Source organism: Chelmon rostratus, chromosome 12 (assembly GCF_017976325.1).
Source record: "Chelmon rostratus isolate fCheRos1 chromosome 12, fCheRos1.pri, whole genome shotgun sequence".
Classification (NCBI taxonomy): Eukaryota; Metazoa; Chordata; class Actinopteri; order Chaetodontiformes; family Chaetodontidae; genus Chelmon; species Chelmon rostratus.
The window spans coordinates 22283701-22292588 of record NC_055669.1 but is presented as its reverse complement, the minus strand read 5'-3'; positions in this window follow the sequence as shown (position 1 = coordinate 22292588).

Genomic DNA, 8888 nt, shown 5'->3' with positions numbered 1-8888 from the left:
TGACCTGGTTGTTCTTCATGTCCAGAATGTACCTGTTTTCGATAGGATGCACCACGTTCTCCGTAATGTTCCAGCCAGGAACCACTTGCCTGTCTGGTGAACCACCGTCCAGGATCTGAGCTGGGCATCTGCAGAGCTTCCGCCCTCCATCTTAGGTTTGCCATTTCATTGCGGTTGATTGAAACTGCTCTTGGGTGTGGGGCTCTTTTATAAGATGGGGGTGGGATGTAGCCAGGAGGCTCCATTCCAGAGATGGAGTGTTGTGCGAAATAGTCTTGTCTCAGTTCCCCTCCCCTTGGATAATAGATATGCCTTTCTTTTTGTTTGGCACCCTGGTCTATAGCAAGCATTTCTGCGCTACCCCTAGTCTGCTGGTGAATCTCATATGACGGTGGCTTTAAAGGCCTGCTGAACCTGGGCTTTGGTAAAAGTGCAACATTGCTGCTTGGCCCGGCATTCCTACCCCACCGGTCCCTGACAAGAGCACCACTATAGATATACCTACTATAGGGCCCAGAGTAGACAGTGCTGTTTATCCTCTGTTGTCTGTCAGGTAGGCTAGGCCTGGATGGAATGAGCTCTCTACTGCTAGTTCCATCAGGAGACAAAACTCTGGGGAGAGACTGAGACTTTGCTTTAGTTCTCGGGTGAAAAAAACCCTCCGGTGTCCTCAGGCGGTACTGTTCCTGAGCCCACCTGTCCCCATCCCCATCCGACAGCTGCCTACCCAGGCCAACAGCAGGCCTCCACTCCTCGGTACCAAGGCTCTGGCACTTCCTCTCCCCGGTCACCCTTAGCTGACCAGGGGCTGCGTCCAGGTCCCTTAGCCAGGAAATGTCCTCCCATAGCTGCTGCGCTTGCCTTTCTGCTCTGTGTTCCTCTGCTGTAATCAGGGCCTGTGGCCTCCATGCACCAGCAGAGGCCCTCAGCTCCCTGCCATCAGCATAGTCCAAAAGGATGCTGAAGTCCTGGCCTCGCCTCCGCCAGTAGGAAACATCCCTCTCGTCATAGCTCAGTGGCTCTGAATAAGTCAAACTGGGAACATCGTAGAACCTGCAGTTAGACAGAAAACATCAGTATGAATAAGACATTCACTATGTTACAGGAGGAGAGTTAGGTGGTTACAGATGTTGCAAGTAACATCTGACAGTTATTAGGTTTAAACACACAGATAAACACAGAAAAGTATCCGAAAGGCAATATTTTTTCATATGATTGACAGTTTGCAAATATCCCCCGTTTTAAAAAACACTAAAAAGTACATAACCCTAACTATTGATGCATTAAACATATGCAATGAATGATGTTTTCAAAACAAAATGAATAAAAATTGGTATTATCTCAGTTTCTGTGTTAATATAATAAAGCAACACCAGCCTTGTGAGATTTGATAATTGTCAAACATTAGAAGTGACATGTCCATGGCAGCCTCAAGCATGTGTTTTGGCTTTGGCAGTATTGGCTTTCCGGTGCAACTTAATCAAGGAGAGCCAGCACATATGAGACAGAAGTGCTTAAGTCAGCGGCTTCCAAGTCCCTTGAAGAAACCATGAAATTGTGATGCTACTGCAATATGATCTGCATATTAAATTGTGCTGACCTTATCTTGGAAGCTGGTCATCTGGACAGCGACTGTGGCCCTTTAAGAAAGTCTAAGCAAAAACATCCCACCCTGCCCAATCTGACATGAAAGCAAAATCTCTTTCCCTCTGTTTAATTGATCACGTAACTCAATTAACAGGATCAAACTGTATCCTTATAGGAAATACTACAAATGCAATATGACCTACCCATAAACAATAGCAGTTTGCTTCACTATGTCAAAGTGTAACGTAATTTAAGAGAATATCAGAAGAACGTTTCTTGTTTCTCGCTGGAATTAATATGTGCTATCACAAACACGAATATATTTTTTTTAATGCTTGCTAAATTTAACATAAAATGGCAAGTGTGTGACAAGTGACTGTTGGCAGGTTCAAAACAGTGGATCCACTGTAGTGTGATAAAGCAGTGCTGCCTGCAGATGATTTTAGCTATGGTTCCATATTTATCTCTTATGTGCAGGATATGGCTGTAATGCATGTTGCACTGCCAACACAGTTATCTTAGAAATAGCATACTTAATCATAACAGATTAAGTCTCAAAAAGACAGCTTTGTGTTTAAGAGGGTCATTTTGTTAAAGTACGCTGTAATTTTAAATTTCTAATTTTCTCAAGCAGTCGTGCTAATTTTCTCGGTGTTGTAGGCCAGTACTGCTGAATGAAGCAGAAGTAACAGAGTGATATCCATGAATTTCATAGGTCATCAGTCACATCCAAGCATGTTTTAAGCCACCCTGATGATGATCAGTTATAATGGAACAAGGGAGTGTGGGTTTTTAAATCCTTGTTGAAATTCAAATGTAACCTTCAGATCTTTTAAATGAAATACATCAATAATTGTATTTTCCCAGGCTAGTTGATTCATATTGATGATAAAGCCACATAAGGCGAAGATTTGCAGTTAGCAGTTCCTTAAAAAACAAATACCCAAATCAAACCATAAAATATATCACATATACATATTACAAAATAATAAATAAATGTTCCTAAAAAATTCAGTCTAATAAAAAAGAAATCTAAATAAATGAATGAATTCCAATTACCCTTTTTAACAGCTTCATCTTATATCTGCACTGCACTAAGTGACTGTGTCAGTGACTGTACTCATTCATTTAAGCAGCAAAGTCAATGGATCATCCTCAGCAGCATATGCTACTGTATGGCTGAGGGGAGCCGCGCTGTGCACACTTGCCCAGCAACATGCTTACATCACAGAGCACGTGCTGGGCGTGATTCAGTGTGCCAGTGTTTACAGTGGAGTGATTACGCGCCTGTCTTGAGGCATGTTCAGTCCTCCTCAGTTTGCTCACTGTCTAGCGCTGCTGTTTACATCTGCCTGCCTGGTGGAGGCAGGTGGAGACGATACCAGTGCATGGGTGGGCTCCACAGAGACACGAGCCACCTCTCTGTGCAGGCATGTAAACAAGTCAAACAAGCGCAAAGGCACCTTTCATAATTCCTCATATCCCAGCATAAGATATGTCAGTGGTGCTGCTGCAGCCACAGCGTTCTGCAGCTCTGGAAGGAGGGGAAAGGGAAGAGGAGGAAAAAAAAAACCCTGCGCAGTGCAGACTCAGTTTTGCATGCAATACCGAAGGGCCCCAGTGAGATGGAGGGGAGAGGAAAGAAGGGAAGGTAAAGGGTGTGGGGGATCGCAAAAGAGAAGGAAAAAAACACTCACCCACTATCTGTGGCAAGAGAATCACCCAAGGGCTGAGCGTCACCTAGGATACCGATACCGGCTTCCTTTCTCCTTTGGTTCCTTTCCCCACTCTCGTTGTCTGTAGCGGGGTAGCCCTTCACCAGTGCCTGCCTGCTGCCATAGATGCCTGTGATAGATGCCCCTCGGTCCGCCTCATACCCATTCAGTGTCCCCCGGCCAGCCCTGTTGTCCACAAGTTCACGCTGGCAATCAGCTGGGCGCTTGTCATAAGGCGTGGCAGATGGGGGGCCACTCTTGGGCAATTTATATCCGTGCGAAATGAGGAGGTCCTCCACACTGTACATGGTGGTGTCTCTCTCACTTCTGGGCAGGAGGGCAAAGGTGGGTGTGTTGCCTTATGCGCAGTGCTGCTGGTGGAAGCTGGAGCACGGTTGCTCAGCAGAGGCCATCACTAAGGGGAGGACAGTGGAGGGAAGAGGTAACATGTGAGCAGATTATTTCTGTATGCGCCTAAATCGAGGATGTGCCATTTCAACACGCTCGCTGATGTCAGACAATACAGATTTTTGTGTAACCTTTCCAGATGTGCTGATGCGTTACTTTTTCAGCATGTTCTATGTTGAAAGCTTAGTAAGCGTTCTCAACTAAATATGAACATGTGCTCAACATAACCGATTATTTCATGCAGACATTATTGTATCTCCTAGGGCAACTGTGGAATATAAAACTTAAGTTTTAGAAGGGCACACTGCAGAATTCAGGACTCCATCTTTTTTATTCTGTAGTCCAACTGATTTTCCTGAACATGGACAATTCTCCCCTAAACTGAGAAACCAGAAAAAGTGTGTTGCTAGCCACACCCTTCCTTCCTCTCAATAACATGTTCTCACCTTTTCAAATGGTTCCCATCCATTAAACCACTGCCTACATAATGATTTCTCTACCCTTTGTCTGGGACAAATACAGTGGAAAATGTGGTTTTACATCAACACAGGCAGGTTCTAGGTGGAACATTCGTCATCAGTCAATATAATCACTGTTATTGTTCTCTAGACACAGCAGCATTTGGACAGCTGCACTAATCTATGCATGTAGACAATAGTGTACTTCCTCCAACAGCCAAGAATAACTGCATATTAACAGAAACTACAAAGTAATTCTTCAACATTAACTGAAGAGATGAGATTCAATATCTCACCATACCAACAGTCTGTCAGATACTGAAGATAATCTCCTACATACAGTTTGGATCATGCATTGTTTTCTGGTAACTTAATACAGCTGCAGCCATCCTGTATGGAAAATTGGAATATTCACTTCAAATTACTGTGCATAACGTACACTGCTCTTTGTCTCTGTGATATGTGTCACCATGCATGGTGTAAGTTCACGAACTGCCAGTATTTTTCTCTTGTATTGGCATCAGGAAAAAAGCATGTAATTTAACTGATTCAGCAGCTGAATCTTAAAATGCAGTTCAAAGTTCAAGTCTAATTTGCAGTGTTAACAAAAAGCTAAAATGAAGCATAAAACAGACAGAAAAGACAGGTTAAGTTAAACAAATACATTCAGATCATATTTATATCCTTATTTAATCTGTGAATCCTGTAAACCAAAACCAACCAACCTTAAAGACTTCCCAGACCACCATAGCAGGCATGGACGTAACTAAACCTGTTCGAACACAAAGCAGCTAAACTACTTTTAGGTGTTTAGCACATCTGTCAGATTGTAGTACTAGCACACCAACTAGCAGTTATTTTCATGAATCTGCGGACTGTTGTTTTAGTTTATTATTTGTTTCGCCTATGAAATGTCAGAAAATAGTGAAAAAAGCCAACCACAATTTCCTTAAGCCCAAGGTAGTGTCATCCAACTGTTCAACAAACAGTCTAAAACCCAGAGACTTTCAGTTTACAGTCACAAATGACACATAAAAGCCATAAATTCTCATTTAGAGTTTAGTTTACTATTTTTACTTGAAGAAGTCCCTCAAACGATAAACAGCTGATTAATTTTCTGTAAATCAGTTGTTTAAATGAGTATTTTAAGTAGATAAAAAAGAATATTGTTTTGTGACTGCTTGAACACAGACTTAAAGTTTAATGTGAAGTCTTTTCTCCTAAGTTCCTCTGCTGTTTCTGTGTGTGTGTGTGTGTGTGTGTGTGTGCGTGCGTGTGCGTGCGTGCAAAAGCAGTCCTGCCTGCCTGATATATTAATTAGTGGCTATACGAGTCTATCCTGCTTGGAGATGACAGTGGATGGCTTATAAAACAGCAACACAGTGATCAAAGGCTTTGCAGACATTAGCATTTTGGCTAATCATGTTTGGACTTCAGTAGTGGCTCGCTGTTCATTTTCCGTTATAAAGGTGTCACGTAAAGGACGAGTATAGTGTTGAATCAAAGACGTACGTGTAAGAATATGCTTACAAACCGCTGCTCGCTGTAAGTTATTGTACCAAATTGTTCATAGCAAACACCTTTATTTTTTTTTTTTAACTGCAATACTCCATCCCTGTTATTTTTCAGTTACAGATGACAGTTTAATCAGGGATGGAGGTCATGTGACTGAACAGAGATGTATTTCTTGCGACACTTGACCATCCAAAGTCATGCAAACATATTAATATCTAATAGCAAAGTTAACACAGAGTGAAAGTGTCACCTGTTATGGCAGTGCATTGTAGCTTCCTCTGTGCATGAATAAAATTAATTTGCTGTTTTTTTCTATGCAATTAATTAAGAATCAATAACTTATGATCAGACAAAGCAATGTATTAAAATTATATTCACTTGCAAAAGAATAACAGATATAATAGTAAGTTTGTAACTGTTGCTGTTTTTTGCTGGAATCACTAAATACAGATGTGAGAACACAGAAATGACTTTATTATACAAATTACTACAACATGAGGTATAAAATTAAACTTACAACTTCTCTTAATACTAACAAGGTTTAATAATCAGACTCGGGCTGCAACTAGTGATTAATTTCATTATTGATTAATCTGCAGATTATTTTCACGATTACTGATTAATCAATTGTTTATATAAAAGTAGTGAAAAATCGTCCCACAGTCCGAAGTGACATCCTTACTCTCCTGGTTTTGTTCGACCAGCACTCCAAAACCACAGCACATTTCATTCACTGTCATATATGACGAAGACGAGCAGAAAATCTTTGTATGTGCTGGAACCAACAAATATTCTGCATTTATGCATTAAAGTGCCTGAAATGATTAATCATTTCTTGAAATAGTTGCTGATTCACTTCCTTTTGATTGAGTATTTGCTGCAGCACTAAACAAGGAAAACACTTGCAAAAAAAGTTCACCCAAACCAAGAAATATGTAAATAAATTATTATTTCTATCAATTATCGTCAATGTTGTAAAATGTAGATTATTTAAAGGACCGTTCTGTTCAAATGATTTGGAAAAATTCCCTTGACCTTTAGGTGACCTTAACATTTCTCACTCCATAACTTTGTCCACTTTGCAGTCCCGAGTTGCCCCTGGCCTGGGAGCTTATTTCATACTGTGTGATTCACTATAACACTTTACATACAGCCTAGAGATAATTAACACAATTTCAGATGTAAAAGGCTCAGCTGAAAATCTCCACCTTATGATCACACTGCGTGTAACCATGTTTTCAAGGACAACACGTGTGAAGATGGATTAGTTTACCAATGTCATTCGAACTTCAATGACTGTACCAGCCTGAGACAAGGCAGACTCTAAAATAACATTAAAAAACAGCGTACTGAAATCAGGGCTTCTGATGTCTAAGTCCTCCAACTATTCCCGGCTCTTCAAGTGGAGTGAATAGGAAGTGTGTTAGATGCAGCAAAAAATCAACTCAAGGGCTTCTTGAATTAGCCAAATCCAAGAGCAGCCATGACCAGTGCTGATGGACTCACAGAAAAGTAGCTTGCTTTAACGCAGAGCGAACCAGACACACGGTGGCCCTTTTTGACAAGGTCACAGCTTCAAATGATTGCAGTGGAAATAGAGCACATGAGCCGCTTTTTGCATAGCAACAACAAAAGTACCATTAATAATGACAACACAGTCAGGTTCCTGCTTGCACATCATTGATACGCTGAGAGATGTGATAGCTGTGCGTGTCTGGAGAACTAACAATAAGGTCAGCTGTTGTAAAAGTTGCCGTTGACGTCGTTCAGGAGCTGATAATCACTGCAATTAAGAGATGAGTCCTTTTTCTGCTTTTGGGAACATAGATCCATTTCTATGCGGCGGGGTCTTTCATTAATAACTTTCCTGCGCAGCCCTTACAACAACTTCAACCTGGAGTGTAAATTCACTTTAAACTTTTGGAAATGTAGTTGCATTGACCACCACCCTGCCGGAGCAGAGGGAGGGAGGCCCCCAGTGTACAGCCAGGCCTAACACACTGCATGCACAGGTAGTGGCCACTGTAACACATCAGCACTAGCAGGCAGCACCACCCTAACTGCTAAGGGAGTGTACCTACATCTTACCTAGTGACAGGGAAAACAGAGCACCACAGACCAGGCTAAGCATAAAAAAAACTGCACATGCAAACTCATTTATCCCTCAAGTTGTGCACGTTCATAATTAAGAGCACTTTGTGTTAACTAAGTCCACCTGATTCTCTGAAAAACATCTCCCTCACCATCATTTTCCCTGGATGATAACTCACTGTATGAATGAATAATGATTTGAAATAGATCCGTTGTATCACAACACACAGCTATCAATAATATATCAGTGTTGTAGGAATAGCTGTCCATGCATAGACACAGCATGACCTACTATAGCCTTGCTATAGCCTGCTGCAGTGTTATATGGCACAGCCTACATTAAATTGATGCTATGAAATGATTTTTCAAATCAGCTCCCAATACCTGCTTCGCCCAGTGCCGCAAGTCCAGCGCCTACCAGAGGCAAAAAAAAAGAAAAGAAAAACCTCTACCTGCACGCACTGTAAGTTGAAAATATAGTCAGCGGTCATGTTTTTGACGAACGCCGCTTGGCCAAATCATAACCTCGTTGCAAATTTTGCCCAAGAAAATGCACGCAGCGCAGCAAGCGAGCGCACATCCCCGCCTCGCCAGCAGCAGCGGCGGTGGCGGCGGCTCGGCGCTGATCTGTCGAAGGGCGAACATTTTGAGGTGTGTGCAAGTTGACGCGCGGTTACCGAGGAGGTTTTGCGGATGCGTCTTCGCTGGCTGTGAGTGTTTACCAAGACCCGCTCCCCTGCGCTACCGTTGAGGCTACGTGAGCCACACAAAAAAAAAGAGACAGAAAGAAAAAAAAAAGACACAACAGCAACCCCTCCCTAGAAATAAGCCCGTGTCGGCAGAGTGGGGGAACCAGCATGCAGCGAGATGCCATAACATTGCAAAAACGAAGAAGGGCGTAGCGGCGGAGAGACGCATACCTGGGAAGATGCTTGGCGCGGCCGTCGCAGTTCCCCTGCGCCCAGCTTCAGCTGCTGAGACTGAGAGCACTGCACAGAGCCTGAGCCGAGCATGCCTATTGGTAGGCAGAGACGCGCTGGTTGCTGGCTGCCTGGACTGGGCTCTCCTCACTACAGCTGAGGTGGGGTGGGCTCCTCACATGCAGGCAGCTACA